Source organism: Amyelois transitella, chromosome 28, assembly GCF_032362555.1.
Source record: "Amyelois transitella isolate CPQ chromosome 28, ilAmyTran1.1, whole genome shotgun sequence".
Lineage (NCBI taxonomy): Eukaryota > Metazoa > Arthropoda > Insecta > Lepidoptera > Pyralidae > Amyelois > Amyelois transitella.
In genome coordinates, this window is record NC_083531.1 from 4,520,168 (window position 1) to 4,542,242 (window position 22,075).

Below are 22,075 nucleotides of genomic sequence, written 5' to 3' on the forward strand. Positions count from 1 at the left end.
TTTGTTTGAATGTGCTAATCTCAAGAACTACTGGTTCGATTTGAAAGATTATTTTTGTGTTGAATAGACCATTTATCGAGGAAGGCTTTAGGCTATATAGCGTCTAGCTGCAACTATTAGGAGCGAAGAAATAATGGAAAATGTGAAAAAAATCGGGGAAGGAGCATCCTTGAGGGCTTCAATGATGCCCAAAATAACTATTCCACGTGGACGAAGTCGCAGGCACAGCTAGTTATAAAATAAAGCATCGTTGAGTTAGTAATTTATTATAAAACTAGAGGCCGCCCGCGACTTCGTCCGCATGGAAACCCTATCAATCCCGCGGGAACTCTGGGATAAAAAGTAGCCTATGTGTTATTCTGGGTCTTCAGCTACCTACATACCAAATTTCATGGTAATCGGTTCAGTAGTTTTTGCGTGAAAGAGTAACAAACATCCATACAAACTTTCGCCTTTATAATAGTAGTAGGATATACATAATGGTCACGTCAATATCCCTTGTGGGGTAGACAGAGCGAACAGTCTAGAAATGACTGAACGGCCACGTTCAGCTATTTGGCTTAATGATAGAATTTAGACTTATTTGTTGACTTACGCCCACTAAAATCACCCTAACCTGAGTCTTATTGAAAACAAGGGGAACAGTTGACAGCTCTCATTATTGTTAGGGGGAAGTATTTTGTATACGGCGCGTTAATATTTAACTAGACTAGAAGTAGCCCGCGGTTGCGTCTGCGTGTAACGAAAAAAAACCAAAGGGCATTTCGGAAAATCCTCTCTTAGGGCCTAGAAGCGTAGACGGTAACAAAATTTCTTATTATGCGTATACGAAAATGGTCGCTTTTCCAATATGTTTCAGCTGAAAGGTACATAATTTTAATTATGAAAGTGACCATTGTATGTATAAATAATAAAATAAATATATACGGGACAAATTACACAGATTGAGTTAGCCTCGAAGTAAGTTCGAGACTTGTGTTACGAGATACTTACTCAACTATACTATATTTTATAATAAATACTTATATAGATAAACATCCAAGACCCAGACCAATCAGAGAAAGTTCTTTTCTCATCACGCCCTAGCCGGGATTCGAACCCGGGACCTCCGGTGTCACAGACAAGCGTACTACCGCTGTGCCTCAGAGGCCGTATGTATATATGTATGTAAGTCAACAAAATAGTATCATTTTAGGATCATTTACATGATGCTACCTGACAGAATGCAGTCACAGAAAACTTACGTACATATAGTCACATCTATATTCCTTGCGGGATAGACAGAGCCAACTGTCTTGAAAATACTGAAAGTTACTGACTGCTTTATGATTAAATTGAGATTCAAATAGTGACAGGTTGCTAGCTCCGCTAGGAATCCCAAGTTTATAATGCTATCCCTTAGTCGTCTTTTATGAAATAATATTTACAATATTAAGTGCATATATTTGTAGCCAATTCCTTAATTATTTATTGGTACCTCGTGGTTCTCGGTGTCGTAAAAGGCAAATAAGGGAATACGAATTCATCATGCTTAGTAGGAGGTAAAATCATATGTGTACCAGCTTCTAACGTCCCGATTAAAACGCTAATCTATACTAATATTATAAAGCTGAAGAGTTTGTTTGTTTGAACGCGCTAATCTTAGAAACTACTGGTTCGAATTGAAAAACTATTTTCGCGTTGAACAGACCATTTATCGAGGAAGGCTTTAGGATATATAACATCACGCTGCAACAATAAGGAGCAAAGAAATAATGGAATATGTAAAAAAAATGTATGTATGTATGGCACTATTACAAAAAAAGGTTAAACCAGCTACTAATTGTTAAAAAAAAACCGGAATAAATTAATTTTAATAAGAGTTTTACATCCCTTACAACTTATTGAATCCCGAGGGGGTTGTGGTCAGGGGTGCGCCCTCAAAATTGCATTCCTGCCGAGTAATAGGTACAAATGTTTGTTTGTAGTGTAGACTAGCTTTACGTACAACGTTTACCCACGCTTCGGAAGGAGGACAAACACATTTTATACATACATACATATGGTCACGTCTATATCCCTTGCGGGGCAGATAGAGCCAACAGTCTAGACAAGACTGAATGGCCACGTTCAGCTGTTTGGCTTAATGATAGAATTGAGAATCAAATAGTGACAGGTTGCTAGCCCATCGCCTAAAAATAATCCAAAATTTGTAAGCCTATCCCTTAGTCGCCTTTTACGACATCCATGGGAAAGAGATGGAGTGGTCCTATTCATTTTTGTATTGGTGCCGGGAACCACACGGCATAATGAAATAAAATAAACTATAAATGAAAATAAATAAGTATAAATATGACTAATTTATAAATCTCTAGGTCAGACGGGAGTCGCTTCGTGTAAAAACCTGACTCACCCAATCCAGGATCCATGGTCAAGGGCGTACCCCGGGCTTATAAGCCCAACCCTTTGTAGCCTTTTGCTTAGTTAGCTCGGGAACCACACGGCATTCGGCACAGCGACAGTCAAATCTTGCGGATCCCGGCACTATTAAAAAAATATGGAAGGAATAGGACCACTCTACCTTTTTCCCATGGATGTCGTAAAAGGCGACTAATTAAATTTTTAACTAATTTAATTTCAAGACTGTTGGCTCTGTCTACCCAGCATGGGATAAAGAGGTGATTATATGTATGTATGTATATATCCGTGTGGTTCCCGGCACCAATAGAAAAAAGAATAGAACCGCTTCATCTCTCTCCCATGGATGTCGTAAAAGGCGACTAAGGGGAGGGCTTATAAACTTGGGATTCTTCTTTTAGGCGATGGGCTAGCAACCTGTCACTATTTGAATCTCAATTCTATCATTAAGCCAAATAGCTGAACGTGGCCATTCAGTCTTTTCAAGGATTTTGGCTCTGTCTACCCAGCATGGGATAAAGAGGTGATTATATGTATGTATGTATATATATATATATGTATATACGGTTGAACGGATCGCGGCGAAATTATAGCACTCATTTCCGATAGAATTGATTTACAAGAGACGTTCTTTAATCGTCTACAAAAACTAGCAGGGGTCGAGTCACCCCTGTTAATTGTTAGGCATTGTGTTGTCGATGTGACGGCCTGAAACTTCTCCCTCCTGGGTTAACCCTTTACAGGACAGAAAACTGAACTCAAATTACACAGGGTGACACTCCGGTTTTTCATACAAAAAATCACCACGTCTATAGCAGTACTTATTAAAATGACTACTAAAATATCAATATACGTCTGTAGCTACGGGCATACCCGCTGTACGGATACAACCGGACTGTTATTATAAATAGAAACTTAAACCAACAAGACGGTTAGTTAGCCTCAAAAGGGTCTGTTTCAGTATTTTCTGATGTTTCAAATAAACTATCATCGTCGGTATCTTCCGGGGTCGACACATCCTCCAACAGTTTTTTGATTATTCTCTTCGTCTTTATTCATCTATGACAAAAAGTGAACTTGAGCAAATCACACAAATTGAGCTAGCCCCAAAGTAAGATTTTGTAATGGCATTAGTATCGATACTATATTTTATAACAACATATGTACATATGAATCTTATAAGAATGAGTAAAATACTTACGTTTTCTGTCACAAATTTTTGCGACACTGACTTGATGTTTCAAAGAATGTTCTAGGCGAACTAAACGGCTATTGCCGTGGTGTCACTATATCAACTACTTTTTTGTGGTTCTACACGATGTAAATATGTATGTATTTTAGTTCTTAGATTTGACAGTGATAATGTTTGAATAACTTGAAGATAGACAGTAAATCTTGTTCTTTACAATGATAGTATGAACGTAGCACGGTGCCCACCGTAGCGCTCTTTACGCCATCTTTTAAAACGACTGCGATGCCCGGGCTGTCAACCTTCTAAGTTTTTAGCACACTGCTATAACCGTACTGTCCTGTAAAGTGTTAAGTCATCCCGGCATCCTCACCACTCTGGAGAGGAGCCCGGGGTGCGCCCTTGACCATGGACCCTGGATTGGGTGAGTCAGGTTTTTACACGAAGCGACTCCCGTCTGACCTAGAGATTTATAATTAGTCATATTTGTATTTATTTTCATTTATAGTTTATTTTATTTCATTATGCCGTGTGGTGCTATGCTGGTGGCTCTGTCTACCCCGCTAGGGATATAGACGTGATCATATGTATGAATGTTAGTATTTGTGCAAAGGTACCTTAGTATTAAGACACTTGTTTTGTGGTGAGAAATCAATGATTTATTATTATTATTTATTTTGATTTAATTTCTGATGACTGACAGACATGACAAATAAACAAACGCTGACAGCGTCAACCCTCCTATTGTAAATCGTTGTGTGTTTGTCTATTCAACAATACCCGGGGAACTTGTGTTTAAATCGTTCTCACAGTGGTATTATAAAGCGGGGGATGATTTAATCCTTTCGTCTTACATTTTTATTCGCATTAAATAAACTATTTGTGTTATTATTTTCCCACTAGCTTCGCGCGCGAGCGAATTTAGCGCCACCTACAAAGAGCGGCGAAATTAGCGCCACTTACAAAGAGCGACGAAATTGTGCCACTTACATAGAGCGACGAATTAGCGCCATTTACGAAGAGCGGCGAAATTAGCGCCACTTACAAAGAGCGGCGAAATTAGCGCCACTTACATAGAGCGGCGAAATTACCGCCACCTACATAGAGCGGCGAAATTACCGCCACCTACATAGAGCGGCGAAATTAGCGCCACTTACAAAGAGCGGCGAAATTAGCGCCACTTACAAAGAGCGACGAATTTAGCGCCACCTACAGAAGAATACAGGTTTTTCGCAAATTCCACGCGAACTATATTTTTTACCGAGATGTAAGAGATATGTCTTTTCAAGACTTTTATTAAGCGGAATTTCAAGATCATTGAATTTGCTTATTTCATAGTGGGGACGTAGATTATAAGGTTATCCTGTTTTTTTTAAAATAAATATAGGCTTAAAAGACAAGCGAAGTTAATATTTAAAATATAATATTATTTCTTAACTTTTTTTAACACTTTATAAACAATATTAAAAATAAAAGTTAGGATTAGGTAAATCTGAACAAATACCACCTAGAACAAAACGCATACACACATATAGTCACATCTATATCCCTTGCGGGGTAGACATAACAAAACGCACATTTTTAAAACCCATCTAATCAATTTTTACGGTAAATTGGGCACCCTCTTTTATAATAAGGGTGCGTTTGGAGGGTGTAAAGGTTAAGGAATCATTGAAGTGGCGTTGTTATGGATGGGTGCCCGCATTTATTAGGGTTCGAGACTGGCTGCTGACATCTTGTGGTTGGAGGTAAATACTATTTTTCGTAAGAGGTGTAAAGAACGTCCGTGGTCGAATCGGTAAGGTGCCCCGATAACATGCGTATGGTGCAAAAAGGCACAGGTTCGAATCCCACCCCAGCCATGATTGTATACCAATGACTATTTTCGAAGTAATCTAAAATTCCTTCCAATCCTTAAAAATATAATCCCAATTTTAAAAGCATATATCCCTTAGTCCCCTTCTACGATATCCATGGAACAGATGGAGTACTCCCATCCATCCTGTGTTTCTATTGGTGCCGGGAACCATATGGAGATTCCCGGAAAAAAAAGAATAGGACCACTCCTTCTCTTTTCATGGATTTCGTAAAAGGCGATTAAGGGATAGGCTTATAAACTTGGGATTCTTCTTTTAGGCGATGGGCTAGCAACCTGTCACTATTTGAATCTCAATTCTATCATCAAGCCAAAAAGCTGAACGTGGCCTATCAGTATTTTCAAGACTGTTGGCTCTTGTCTACCCGGCAAGGGATATAGACGTGACTATATCTATGTATGTATGTAACCATACGGAAAACGGAGGAAGATGTCCATCCAGGGTAACTTGATATGTTGTTGACTGTACAAGGCCTCCATTGTCCAATGACCCCAACACACGCACCCTTAGTCTCCTTTTACGACATCCATGGAAAACAGATGATGTAGTTCTATTCTTTTTTTATAACTGTCGGGAACCACACGACAAACGTAGGAAGACGTCCATCCAGGGTAACTTTATATGTTGTTGACTGTACAAGGCCTCCATTGTCCAATGACCCCAACACACGCAACTTAACAAGACATATAGATGTCACGGGGCACGTGGCAATAAAAAAAAAATGGGACCTAGGGGTCAAAACCCCATGGGAGTCGTGTCGTAATGATGAGAAAATGGTGTGACCGCGTCCTAATATTTCTGTAATTTTATATGTGAATAGCTATATGTATACAATTACAGAAATATAATATATGTTATATTATTCCGGGTAACACTACCCGTCCATCGAATTTCATCAAAATCGGTCTAGTAAAAAGAAAGACTAACAAACATGTCTATATCACAACATATATATCAAATATCGCAATTTAAGTTTTATCGTTGAGTCAGTATCTCGTAACACAAGACTGGAACTTACTTCGAGGCTAACTCAATATGTCCCGTATATTCTATAGTTAGCCTCAGAGTAAGATCTAAACGTGTGTTACGAGATACTGACTCAACGATACTATATTTTATAATAAACATCCAAGACACAGGCCAATCAGAAAAAGTTCTTTTCTCATTATGCCCTGGCCGGGATTCGAACCCGGGACCTCCGGTGTCACAGACAAGCGTACTATCGCTGCGCCACAGAGGCCGGCAACTTAATCTGTGTAATCTGTACCTGTCAACAATTATGTAGTCCTGTATAATATAACTATATTTATATTCGTAAATATTTATATCAGTATTGAATCAAACCTAACTTATTATTAAAAAAATATAATTTAGTAAACTTAACTCAGGCTTAATTGAATTTCAACTATCGCGTTTCATTCTTATCTATACCAATATTATAAAGCTGAAGAGTTTGTTTGTTTGAACGCGCTAATCTCAGAAACTAGAGGTTCGAATTGAAAAATTCTTTTTGCGTTGAATAGACCATTTATCGAGGAAGGCTTTAGGCTATATAACATCACGCTGCAACTATAAGGAGCGAATAAATAATGGAAAATGGAAACGGGAGAAATTATTCACCCTTGAGTGCTTTCATGATGCCCAAAATGATTATTCCACGCGGACGGAGTCGCGGGCACAGCTAGTTTATAAATTAACAGGTATTAAACGCGCACGTAAATTACATTTTTAAGTCGCATGGTGACCGCGGATCATTGTAACATGATTCGAAACGTCCGAGACTAAATAAAAAAAAACGTAACGTTACGTTATAAATAGTTAAACTCGGGCAATTCCAAAATGTAAGCACGCTTAACAAACTCGCTTATATTCATGAAGCGCTTGTAAATCTCTAAAGAATGTTTGACTTGCGATATTATGGCGCGTTCAAATAGTTTGAAGCGGGTAATTGAATTTTAAAGGTTATGGCGGGCGTCTTAGGTAGTTATAGCGACATCTATATTTTATATTTTGGCCAAGCGTGAGTCGGGCTCAGCACGAAGGCATGTCATGTGGCATGCATCCGTGCCGTGGGGTTCCCGGCACCAATACAAAAAGAATAGGATCACTCCATCTCTTTCCCATGTATATCGTAAAAGGCGACTAAGGGATAGGCTTACAAATTTGGGATTCTTTGTGCATTCGTCCACGATTTAGATTTAAGAGATCTATATTTGTATATTGACGTCCGGTGAAAATGCTGCAGTGTAGTTTGTTCCGCCGCTTCTTCTACACATGCGCTTCGGAAGCGGCAGTAGTTATAATTAGATTTAAGTTATGTGACGTCAATAAGTGATACCTTGTATCCAATTTTGAAAATAAATCTATTCTATTCTATTCTATGTAGCTTGCTATCCCCCAACGGCTTATTTCTGTATCTCGTGTCTATGTAAGCCATAGACACGGGATCTAGCAATAAGCCGCTGGATTTTGTAACTTGTAAAACTAGTTCTAATAAAGATTGCCTTTACTCTAGACCTTCGCAACCTTAATACATATTTACACATATAATCACATCTATATACCTTCCGGGGTAGACAGATCAGTCTTCAAAAGACTGATAGGCCCCATTCAGCTGTTTGGCTTAATGATAGAATTGAGATTCAAATAGTGACAGGTTGCTAGCCCATCGCCTAAAAAAGAATCCCAAGTTTATAAGCCTTTCCCTTAGTCTGTCTAAAAATCACTAAAATCACTCTGTACCGTGTGGTTCCCGGCACTAAGAGAAAAAAGAATAGGACCACTCCTCTCTTTGGACTGTTGGTTCTGTCTACGCCGCAGGGGATTATAAATATATGTGTGTGTGTGTGTGTGTGTGTAAAAATCACTGTGGGAATCGTGCTAATCACAGCGACCATAAGCTACGCCCTCGGATTTGCTTGTAATCGATTTGATGCCTACATACGGTCACGTCTATGTCCCTTGTGGGGTGGACAGTGCCAACAGTCTTCAAAAGTCTGAATGGCCACGTTCAGCTGTTTAGCTTAATGAAACTCGTAGAATTGAAATTCAAATAGTAACAGGTTGCTAGCCCATCGCCTAAGAAAGAATCCCAAGTTTATAAGCCTTTCCCTTAGTCTGTCTAAAAATCACTAAAATCACTCTGTACCGTGTGGTTCCCGGCACTAATAGAAAAAAGAAAAGGACCACTCTATCTTTTGGACTGTTGGTTCTGTCTACGCCGCAAGGGATTATATATATATGTGTGTGTGTGTGTGTGTGTGTGTGTAAAAATCACTGTGGGAATCGTGCTAATCACAGCGACCATAAGCTACGCCCTCGGATTTGCTTGTAATCGATTTGATGCCTACATACGGTCACGTCTATGTCCCTTGTGGGGTGGACAGTGCCAACAGTCTTCAAAAAGTCTGAATGGCCACGTTCAGCTGTTAGGCTTAATGATAGAATTGAGATTCAAATAGTAACAGGTTGCTAGCCCATCGCCTAAAAAAGAATCCCAAGTTTATAAGCCTTTCCATAAGTCTGTCTAAAAAATCACTAAAATCACTCTGTACCGTGTGGTTCCCGGCACTAATAGAAAAAAGAATGGTTCTGTCTACGCCGCAAGGGATTGTGTGTGTGTGTGTGTGTGCAAAAATCACAAAGAATGGTTCTGTCTACGCCGCAAGGGATTGTGTGTGTGTGTGTGTGCAAAAATCACAAAGAATGGTTCTGTCTACGCCGCAAGGGATTATATGTGTGTGTGTGTGTGTAAAAATCACTGTGGGAATCGTGCTAATCACAGCGACCATAAGCTACGCCCTCGGATTTGCTTGTAATCGATTAGATACGACCGTCAAATTTGCATAATGCAGGGAGCGCTCACTCCCTACTATAATTATCACTACATTTTACAGAGGTTTTAAAAAGGTCTTGTTAATTTTTGTTATAGTATACTATTTGCTGAACGTGGCCTATCAGTCTTTCCAAGACTGTTGGCTCTGTCTACCCCGTAAGGGATAAGGACGTAATCATATGTATGTATGTATGTATAATATTTTGCCAATTAGGAAAAATCTACAGCCGTGCGGTTCCCGGCGCAAGTAGAAAGAAGAATAGGACCACTCCATCTGTTGCCCATGGATGCCGTGCAGGCGACTAAGGGATAGGCTTTTGAACTTGGGATTCTTTTTAGGCGATGTATTAGCACTGTCAAAATTTGAATCTCAATTCTATCATTAAGTCAAACAGTTGAACGTAGCCTTTCAGTATTTTCAGGATTGTTGGATCTGTTTACCCCGCGAGGGAAAAAGACGTGACTATATGTATGTATGTAGAAAGCCTACAGAACTTTATTATCTAGAATAGAATAGATTTATTTTCAAAATTGAATACCAGGTATCACTTATTGACGTCACATCACTTAAATCTAATTATAACTACTACCGCTTCCAAAGCGCATATCTACATGTAAAGAAGAAGCGGCGGAATAAACTACACTGCAGAATTTTAGCGGACGTCAAATGACAAATATAGATCTCTTAATTGTTAGACATGTCTCAAGTGTGTATAATTTAAAACTTAAACTACTTATAAAAAGAAAGAAAAAAGATGACTACAAACTAAAATTTAATTTATAAATTGTACAGTCCCTGCATAGCATCAACATGCGGGAGTGTGCCTGGAAGGCTGGCAGCATTGCCAATTTGAATGGCACGTCACGTCACGTCTATATCCCTTGCGGGCTAGACAGAGCCAACAGTCTTCAAAAAAGTTGCTAGCCCATCGCCTAAAAAAGAATCCCAAGTTTGTAAGCCTATCCCTCAGTCGGCTTTTACGACATCCATGGGAAAGAGATGAAGTGGTCCTATTCTTTTTTTCATTGGTGCCGGGAACCACAAGGCACTGTCACCAAATAATTATACTTTGTATTGGTCCAGCAATAACCTAACCAAACCCATATAAGATCATTGTTTATTTGTTTATATACACAAAATTATATACAGGAGCATTCAATACAGTTATCTATTCTAGTACAAAGCTTCTACGTCAAGTATAGATTGTTCTAGTCAACATAAAATAATCTTTGTATTGGTTTAGTAATATCAGTGGGTGCTTCACTTCGCTCTTTTTGGGGACTTTTTTGGGCAATGTCCAAAGTCATTCATCTGATAATACAACACTGGAATACTTATCCACGAACACTTAATAATCAATAATCCACACTTATTCATCATTAATAAGTCTATCTTAAAACATATTATGGAAAATTTGGAAGACATTTCTTTAGAAATAAGTAGTGCATTTGTACTTAAGTTCTCTAAAGTTTAAGTTCTATTCATATTTTTCTCTTGGTATAAATAAATAAAAATAAATAAATGACGTTTGATTTCCCGCCAAAAAGTTTCTTCGCATTGCTTCATTCAATTTTTAATCTATGTAATAAAACTCTTTCGTTCTGAGCGACTGACAGACAACCTACAGGCTTACATCTAAAACTGCTGGGTTTAAAGACTTGAAATTTGGTTCCTTAATTATGTGGTCTACGAGTGTGCTAAGAGAGGATTTAACGAAATTCCCGCGGGAACAGGAATATACGGGTTATTTTTTTTAATAAATGCGAGCAGAGCGGCTGGCATCCTCTAATATTAGATATACAAGTCAAAAATATTAAAACGAATATCCATTTACCTGAAGCTGTCAGCAAATTTTAAAATCCATTTCCATGTTATGTCCAATGTTCAAATTTCACTAACAACACGTTTTTAGTGCGTTATTTATCCCTGAACCTTTTAGTAGTGGTTGAAGAAATGTTTGCGTTTTTTTGAAAACGTTATTACGAACATACACAAAAATTTTTATATTTAATTATTTTTAAATGATAAGTTTTGAACGTCAAAGTAAAATTTTATCAACTTTTAAACTCGCACATTAAAAATAACAAAATAAAACACCTTTTAATACATACTTAGAAGCGTTTGAAAAAAAAAACCTTTTTTTTTCATTCCAAGATGCGTTTTGTTTTTACTAATTACGGTAACAAAAATGGCGCGAATTATCGAAAAAAAAATGGGACGTGCATTCGACACCGAACAACGATATACACTGGTCCCCATTTTGTGGTACCTACACCGGCATAGATTATAAAACTAAACGGGAGTGGCGCTATAAAACTAGGGGAGATTAAGAATACAAATTAATAGAGGGCATAGACATTTTGAGGGATTAAAAAAAAATAATGAAGGCACAGATTAGTATGCTTTTTATTAATTGCACATATGTACATATGTAGGTATAACGTGTTTATTCTTTACGGGGTAGACAGAGCCAAAAGTTTAAAAAATACTGAAAGGTCACGTTCAGCGCGTGGCTTGAGATTCATAAAGTAATAGGTCGATAGGCATTGCCTGAAGAATCCTAAGTAAAACTGATAATTTGAAATTCCTTTTTTATAGTCAAAAAATAATCCCAAATTATGTCTTGATTATTTTTTAGAAGAAACTCTTAAAGCATTGGCCGCGAAAAACAGTAGTTTTACCTTTGGGAATTCCCGGAATTCCCATCAGTCCAAGGCCGCGGGAAACGGCCAGTCTTCCACTAGAGAATTACGTACGAAGGGTCATAAATAAAAGCTCATATAATATAATTTGTTATGAACAAAACCTCGAGGGATTTTGGAGAAAGAAAATCCATTTTTATTATAATCTTATTGAATTTATATATAGGGGAGTCAGGGGGAAGTGAATTGTATGTCGAGTCGCATTTGAAGATTTTAGTTTTGATGCAATTTTCGTATGGGGAGTAGGAATTTTAGTCGTTATGTGCCGTGTGGTTCTCAGCGTTTTAGAATAGGTTTACTTTACTATATCTTTTTGATGGATGTCGTAATAGGCGACTTAGGGAAAGGCTAATAAATAGGACCATTTCATATCATACCTACGGATGTCTGTAGAAATAGGCGACTTAGGGAAAAGCTTATAAGTAGGACTACTTCATATCATACCCACGGATGTCGTAATAGGTGACTTAGGGAAAGGCATATTAATAGGACCACTTCATATCATACCACGGATGTCGTAATAGGCGATTAAGGGAAACGCTAATAAATTAAGGATTCTTCTTGTAGGCGATTGGCTAGCAAACTGTCAATATTTGAATCTCAATTCCATCTTAAGGCGAACAGCGGAACGTGGCCTTTCAGTTTTATCGAGCCTGCTGGCACTGTCTACCCCGCAAGGAATATAGATGTGATTATTGTTTGTATGTAAAGTTCTTATACGACTTTTTCAAGTAAGTAAGTTGGTTGTTTAATAAAATAACTTACCTCTTTGGTCACACCAGATTGTTTTATAGATCTATCACGGGATCTGAAACAAAAATAACATTTTTTTAGCAAATACATAGATATTATTAATTTAGTGCCGTGTGGTTCTCGGCACCAATGAAAAAAGAATAGGACCACTCCATCTCTTTCCCATGGACGTCGTAAAAGGCGACTAAGAGATAGGCTTACAAACTTGGTATTATTTTTTAGGCGATGGGCTAGCAACCTGTCACTATTTGAATCTCAATTCTATCATTAATCCAAATAGCTGAACGTGGTCATTTAGTCCTTTCGAAACTGTTGGCTCTGTCTACCCCGCAAGGGATATAGACGTGACCATATGTATGTATGTTATTAATTTATTTGTTTTCATAATTTAAATTCTATTTAGCTAGCTGTGCCCGCCCTCCGTCCGCGTGGAATAGTTATTTTGGGCATCATTGAAGCCCAAAATTATTATTCCAAATAAGAATTTTTCAATTCGAACAGTAGTTCCTGAGATTAGCACGTTCAAACAAACAAACCAAATTTTTCAGCTTTACAATATTAGTATATGTCAAATGTTTTTATTTTTTATCCAACAATACATAGTACTTTAAAACTGATTATTTCTCTCCTCTTTTCTCCTTTTGTCTTCTTTAGTGAATAACTAACTTTGCGACTACACTTCCTACAGTGCCATTTTATGTATGTATGTTAAGTCGTATGTACGTAAGTATGTATGGTCAAAAGCGAAATGTGGATGAAGCGAAGGAAGTATGCAGAGATCGTGGCAAGTGGAAAGAGGTAGTCTCTGCCTACCTCTCCGGGAAAGAGGCGTGATTTTATGTACCTATGTATGTATGTTAGTACGTTGCTAAAGACAGTGGACGTTGAAAAATGGCCGGCGTTCGGAGCGCTATCTGTCAATGTCTTGGGAAGCTCTCAAGCACTTAGTAGGTGTAATTAGGTACTGCAGCTGTGATGCTGAAAAACTGAAACCAACTGCTGAATTTCACGGTTTAGAGATAAGAGAATGTGCTTAACGTCTGGTTTTATAATTTTTTTATTTATATATTTATGTAGGTACATAAAGTAGAAAGTACAAATATAACTTATTACTAGGCACTACTTATGTATAGATAATATCGAGGAAGGCTTTAGGCTATATAACATCACGCTGCAACTCAAGGAGCGAAGAAATAATGAAAAATGTTAAAAAAAAACGGGGAAAATTATTCATCCGTGAAGGCATCCTTATTCCACGCGGACGAAGTCGCGGGCACAGCTAGTTTCTTAATAAATTTCTTCCAGTAGGTCCACGTCAACAAAATATAAAAGAAAGGCATGTGTATTCAATTGAATTTCAATTCGTTAGAATTGAAAAACAAAAGTAGGTGACAAACTATTTCATCAGATTTCCTTTTTTCTTTGCAAACCCCAAAACAAAAATGGCTGAACTAAAGACTTAAAGCAGAAAAGGATTCCATTCAAAACTCTTTATTATGAAAACTTTTAGAATTAATTTATTTTTTTTATTTACCCGCGATTCATTGCGTTTTGTTTTTCCTACTTCCAGCCATTGACATAAAAAGTTTTTAATTAAAAATTGAAGATGTCGGAAGATATTTTTTTTTTATCTGTTCTGTTGCCGCCGTGAAAGCGGATTTATTTTCTTTAGAATGCGTTTTTAAAAAGTTTAAATGTTTAAACGCTGCTCGTGAGCGTTTTAATGGGGGTAAGGTTTATTATGGCGGGTAGTTAAACTAACTGTACCCATATAATTTATTATTTAACGATATGTTAGGCTCAGTTTTTAATACTAGCGCATTTGTGTTTTATCTCGGTATTCTTAGAATAGGACCACTCAATTTTTCCATGAATGTCGTTAAATACGACTAAGGGATAGGCTTATAAACTTGGGATTCTACTTTAGGCGATGGGCAAGCAACTTGTCACTATTTGAACTGTTCGGTTTTATTATAGAATTGAGATTCAAACAGTGACAGGTCGCTAGCCCATCGCCTAAAAGAATAGCAAGTTTAAAAATTTATTCCTTGGTCGCCTTTTACGACATCAATGTAAAAGAGATTGGTCCTATTCTAAAATTAAATGCGCTAGTATTAAAAACTGAGCCTAAAAGAGCCGAAAAGAAGTATCAAAAAAATTAAGTGATCCTATTCTTTTTTCTATCATATGCCGGGAACCACACGGCACAATACCACTAACGCATGCGCACAACCGCTAACCCACCCATTTATTTCATTGCAATAAAAGAGGCTATCAAATAACCGCCAGAACTTACGTTTTATACAGAGGTAACTACCATACGTGAACACTTATCGTTAAAGCTGAGGTAGGGAGAGGTAAAGGTATGTATTTGATGTATTATTCGCGATTCCGGGTCACTACAGGTCATAGAAGTCATTCAACATACATAGAATTGCATCTATATTCGTACATACATATAATCACGTTAAAATCCCTTGCGGGGTAGACAGTGCCAACAGACTGGATAAGCCTGAAACGCCACGATTCCGGGTCGCTACAGGTCGTAGGAGTAATTCAACATACAATCATATAATCACGTTTATATCCCTTGCGGGGTAGACAGAGCCAACAGAGAGGATAAGACTGAAAGGCCACGTTCAACGGTAGGTATAGCATAATGATGGCATTGGGATTCAAAGATTGAAATTGAAGCAATTGAGATGTTTGTAGTTTTGTAGATGGCGCCAAATTAGTTGCTTTATGTATCTATTATACATACATATATACATAAAATCACGCCTCTCTCCCGGAGGGGTAGGCAGAGACTACCTCTTTCCACTTGCCACGATCTCTGCATATTTCCTTCGCTTCATCCACATTCATAACTCTCTTCATGCAAGCTCGGCGGTTTAGGGTACTTATCTATTATAGGTGGCGGTAAATTAGTTGCTTTTTGTAGGTGGTGCTAAATTAGTTGCTTTTTGTAGGTGGCGGTAAATTAGTTGCTTTTTGTAGGTGGTGCTAAATTAGTTGCTTTTTGTAGGTGGCGGTAAATTAGTTGCTTTTTGTAGGTGGCGCTAAATTAGTTGCTTTTGTAGGTGGTACTAAATTAGTTGCTTTTTGTAGGTGGCGGTAAATTAGTTGCTTTTTGTAGGTGGCGCTAAATTAGTTGCTTTTGTAGGTGGTACTAAATTAGTTGCCTTTTGTAGGTGGCGCTAAATTTGTTGCCTTTTGTAGGTGGCGCTAAATTTGTTGCCTTTTGTAGGTGGCGCTAAATTTGTTGCTTTTCGTAGGTGGCGCTGCGGGGAAACGGTAGTTGGTAAATAAATTTAATTAATATCGTGAATAAGTTTCTATAGTATAAAGGAGGGTGTAAGGATTTTACGTACCTACGAGTAAATCCGTCTGTGTTTCAGTGCGGCGTGACCTCGAAAACTAATAAACCACGAGCTGGCTCAGTAATTCTAGATAGCACAGAAAACTATAGCCACTAATCGGATTTGGAGGAAATTGCTTTGTTGAATTAGACTTGTTATTTGTTGTCGGCTTTCTAATGCTAGTGCCGTGTGGTTCCCGGCACCAATAGAAAAAAGAATAGGACCACTCTTATTTCTTTACCATGGATGTAGTAAGGCGACTAAGGGATAGGCTCAATTACTTGGGATTGCTCTTTTAGGCGATGGTCTAGCAACCTGTCACTGTTTGAATCTCGATTCTATCATTATGCCAAACAGCTGAACGGGGCTAATTAGTCTTTTCAAGACTGTTGGCTCTGTCTACCCCGCAAGGGATATAGACGTCATAACATGTACGTATGTATGTCTTAAAAAATTGTTCCATATTTTTTTTATTTACTGATGACATAGATGGCATTAAATGGACTTTCTCATAGTATTTTGAAAGAAATTGTAATAAAGTTGTTTTATTACATTATCATATATACTTAATTACACTTATTTATATTATCTTATCTTTTTTAGGCGGTGGGCTAGCAACCTGTCACTATTTAAACCTCAATTCTATCATTAAGCCAAACAGCTGAACGGGGCTAATCAGTCTTTTCAAGACTGTTGGCTCTGTCTACCCCGCAAGGGATATAGACGTATGTATAAAGTACTGTACCCTTTGGATAAACGATTAAGACATAAGCGATGTCGCGTGCAAAAACTAATACGGACCATAAAAATCAATTCGCAACACGTATTGTCAAATCCGAATGAATTATTAAAACCCCGTTATGTAAATGGAATATTGCATTTGGAATCTCTTAAAACCAACGTTCGTAATGGTCTTAGATCTTGGCTTAACCAGAAATAACCGGATATTTCTGGTAATAACTGGCTAGCTATTTCGAAAAATTCCCGCTCCTTTAGCGGACAATAGCACATAAAAATTTTATGAGCATCTGCGTCTGAATTATGCCTTAAATTTTCAGGCTGTTGCGTGTGGTGTAAGTTAAAAGATCATGGCAATTAAGTACTGAAATACTGCTTGTCTTCCTTTACAGTAAAAGCCAATTAAGGAAACTAATCGAAGAGAGAAGAAAAAAAAGAGGTGTAGCGGGTGCGATTATTCGGCTCGTTATGCTTGGAAAACCGCGCAAATGTCAAATGGGAGTGCTAAATCCTACATACAATAAAATATATAGTCACGTCTATATCCCTTGCGGGGTAAACAGAACCGACAGTCTTGAAAAGACTGATATGCCACGTTCAGCTATTTGGCTTAATGATAGAATTGAGATTCAAATAGTGACAGGTTGCTAGCCCATCGCCTAAAAGAAGAATCCCAAGTTTGTAAGCCTATCCCTTAGTCGCCTTTTACGACATCCATGGGAAAGAGATGGAGTGGTCCTATTCTTTTTTGTACTGGTACCGGAACTGCCGGGAACCACACTGGGAATTCCAACGAGAGATAAGTCTAGAGTAAAAGCTAATAAACATTCTTTACTTAGACCACACGAATGTCAAATCACTGCAATATGGCCGCCATTGTAAGGCAATTGTCATCAAATTAAAAAAAAAGAGGATGCATTTTTTTTTTCTTTTTCAACTGACGCCGTTAAAATGAAATGTTGAGAAATGAGTACTTAATGAATTAAGTAATAAAATTCTATTTTTATTTTCTGTTATCGTTATATTTGCCGTGTGGTTCCCGGCACCACTGAAAACAAAAGAATAGGACTACTCCGTTTCGTTCCCATGGATGTTGTAAAAGGCGACTAAGGGATAGGCTTATAAACTTGATATTCTTCTTTTGGGCGATGAGGTAGCAGCATGTCACTATTTGAATCTCAATTCTATCAATAAGCCAAACAGCTGAACGTGGCCTGTCAGTCTTTTCAAGACTGTTGGCTCTGTTCAAAATTAAAAATTTTTATTCATTATTATAGGATACTTCATATCGCTTAATAATTGTCAAAACGTATGGTTTAACAACAATTGTTCCGCAAGGGATATAGATTATATATATATATGTATGTATTATTACATTTCTTTTGGCGATAAAAATCATTTATTTCCGGTTTAAAAACCTATATAGTGTTAGTACCAGAGTGTCTTACAAACTATTTTAGTACATCTATATTAAAACTAGAGGCCACCCGCGACTTCGTCCGCATGGAAACCCTATCAATCCCGCGGGAACTCTGGGATAAAAAGTAGCCTATGTGTTATTCTGGGTCTTCAGCTACCTACATACCAAATTTCATGGTAATCGGTTCAGTAGTTTTTGCGTGAAAGAGTAACAAACATCCATACAAACTTTCGCCTTTATAATAGTAGTAGGATTACGGGAACACTTGGAAATAATGCGCCATATGTTCTTTCCCGTGGGCTATTCACGCCATATTGAATCTCCCACCCAGATACTGTTTCAAAGGTCGGAGTGGGAACGCTTAGGCGAACGTATCTTGATCAAATTAAGGACGTCCTGGCAAAGGTTCAGGTCAACAGTACCCGAAACCGCCGAGTTTGCATGAAGAGAGTTATGAATGTGGATGGAGCGAAGGAAGTATGCGAGTTCGTGGCAAGTGGAAAGATGTGACTACATCTTTCTTTTTCCCGAAAAAGGCGTGATTGTATGTATGTATGTAACCGCGTATGACTACAAATGCTCTTTTGGTCACCTCACATCCAATATAGGTGAAAGGAATTTGTCGCAAAAATGCTTCGCTTGAAATACTGCAATGGTTTTAACATCAAAAGAGAAGGCGTGACCTTTTGAACTCGAAAATTGGCCTCATATTGAAAGAAAGTGTGTGCCTTGTGGTTAACAGAACTTAGAATAGGTGTTTCTATTTCTCTTAGAATTCATAAGTTTTTAAATAATAAACATATTTGGCGTATGCGTCCATTCTCATAAGAAAATGTAAACTTTTAATAAATAAAAACTAAAAAACTACTTTTGACTGATAAATGCTAATATACACTGGATGTGTTTTTAAACTATACAAATATTGACATTCAAATTATTTTTTTAATTATTATATATCATTTTATCAATTGAAATACATCTTATAATTTTTCTCCAGAGTGGTGAGGAAGCAACCGGGACTAAAGCCAGAAGGAAGAAGAAGATCTCTGATCCGCGTCTTTTGACTATTCAATTTGCTCTATCTATTCCGTAAGTTTGCCAATATTGACGAATTTTTGTACAAAGTCATAATATGATCCAATACGAAGGTCCACATACGAAGTGAAATATTTTTACAATCAAAAAACTTGGTCTTACTCGAGCAGAGCTGCGGGTTAAAGCAAGTTAAAATTATAAATATTATACACAGAAACTCCTTGTCAATCCTTTCAACAAATTCTTTGTTCTCAAACTTGGATTTGTTTCAATTGAGGAGTTACAAACTTTTGTCAAACTTTGATATTGTTTCCAAAACATAAAGTTGTTTTGAGAGATCCCAAAGTCGATATGACGTCGGAAGAAGTTATCTGGATGACATTTCAATCCGTTCTTATTATATCTACTGACTTCAGCCCACGGTTACGCTCGTGTTTATTGTAAACGAGCTGTTGCCCGCATTTTCGTCCGCGTGGAATAATGCTTTTAATGTATTGCAATCCAGTTGTTGTTACAAATCCAGTTGCCTGAACGTGTAGGTTTCCTCACGATGTTTTCCCTCACCGTAAGATCATCGGTTTATAGAAGAAGAATAACTTTGAAAACAGTCATTGGTACATATCCGAGGTGGGATTCGAACCTGTGGCCTTTTTGCGCCACACTCATTTTAACCGGGCACCTTACAAATTTCACCCACAGACGCTAAGATAGTTTCAATATTAGTATAGTTTAGTTATGTTAACTTTATTCATTAAAAACATTTATTTTGTTATTACCTAAATACATACATACATACATATAATCACGTCTATATTCCTTGCGGGGTAGACAGAGCCAACAGTCTTGTAAAGACTCATGGGCCACGTTCAGCTTTTTGACTTGATGATAGAATTGAAAGCTAGCCCACCGCCTAAAACAGAATCCCAAGTTTGTAAGCCTATCCCTTAGTCGCCTTTTATGACATCCATGGAAAAGAGATGGAGTGGTCCTATTCTTTTTTGTATTGGTGCCGGGAACCACACGGCATTACCTAAATTAATAGAAAATACAACTAATTTCTACAGTTATTTTTTAATGATTTACGTTGCAATTATTCTAATTAGTGTGACTAAAAATGTTTGATGTATGTATATAGTAGTAATTTTTACCGGCTGTTATTCACATTATACGCAGCTAGTGTTACACAAAGGTTTTAAAAATGAAATTACTTTTTTTATTATGTCTCATTTTTATTGGTAAGTGCTTCAAGTTTTGCGACTATACTATTTATGTCTACCCCGTAAGGGATAAAGTCGTGTTGTTTTTGATACGGTAACGATTTTCTTCACAATCTGTAGGGTAGGCGACTGCTAAAATTTTGATGCTCATATTGAAACCACACCCAGCATTCTGGGCACCCTTTCGCAGATTGATATTAAGCCTGTACAATTTAAATATTTAATTAAAACTTTTGGTTTATTGTGTTTTTAGTAATAGTTTTAGTTATATACAAACATACATACATATATAGAACGTGGCCTTTCAGTCTTTTCAAGACTGTTGGCTCTATCTACTCCGCAAGGGATACAGGCGTGACTATATGTATGTGTGTATGTTCCTATCTCATCAATGGGGGACAATTTATTTTTTCCATTGCTACTAAATGCTTATAAACTTGGGATTCTTCTTTTAGGCGATGGGCTAGCTATCAATTCTATTATCAAGTCAAAAAGCTGAAAGTGCCTTATCAGTCTTTTCGAGGCTGTTGGCTCTATCAACCCCGAAAGGTATATAGACGTGACTATATGTATGTATGGATGTATCAAATATAATGTAACGCGAAAGTATAAAATTAATTAATTACTTGATTTATTCAACCGTGTGGTTCCCGGCAGTGCCGTGTGGTTCCCGGCACTAATACAAAAAAGAATAGGACCAAGCCATCTCTTTTTCATGGATGTCGTAGAAGGCGACTAAGGAATATGCTTATAAACTTGGGACTCTTTTTTAGACGATGGGCTAGCAACCTGTCACTATTTGAATCTCAATTCTATCATTAAGCCAAACAGCTGAGCGTGGCCTATTAGTCTTTTCAAGACTGTTGGCTCTGTCTGCCCCGCAAGGGATATAGACATGACTATATATATGTATTTATTAACTTTCAGTTCTGGCGGTATGTCGAGCAAGACCACAGAACGACGTACAATTAGCAACGTTGATGTCACTCCCACTTCAAGTTCCGATGACAATGTTTTCGACATTATTTAAAAATCCATAATTGATACATCATTAATTGTTTTATTTAACCGCTATATTTGCACTTGCCGTGTGGTTCCCGACACTAAAGAATAGAACGACACCATTGTTCATGGAAGTCACCGAGCGACCACCTGTATTATTTATAAATACTTAGTGCCGTGTGGTTCCTGCACCACTAAAAGAAGAATTGTCTAGTCCACTCTTCCTCTTTCCCGTGGATGTCGTTATAGGCGAATAAGGCATATACTTATAAACTAAGGATTCTTTTTATGACGGTGGGCTAGCAGCCTGTCACTATTTGAATCTTAATTCTATCATTCAGCCAGAAAGCTGAATGTGGCATATAAAAACCGCATCAAAATCGGTCCAGCGAAGCGCGAGATAGTCGCGAACAAACATACATACAAATCAAACTGACATCCACCTTTTTCTTTTGAAGGTTAAAAATGCGATTCATATTGTACCTATAAACACATATAAATAACAGTGAGACTTTTACTCGTTTTAAAATAAAATAAAGACAAAAAAAGA

General features: G+C 37.5%; 1 protein-coding gene across 1 annotated transcript in view; it reads right to left on the reverse strand.

The window, feature by feature from the left end:
• Positions 1-22,075, reverse strand: part of LOC106139938 (lachesin) — an 88,546-nt gene that overhangs the window by 21,129 nt on the left and 45,342 nt on the right. Inside the window, exon 3 of the mRNA XM_060952274.1 lies at positions 12,767-12,809. The gene's annotated coding sequence lies outside the window, so the exon portion shown is untranslated. The remainder of the gene's footprint in view (positions 1-12,766; positions 12,810-22,075) is intronic.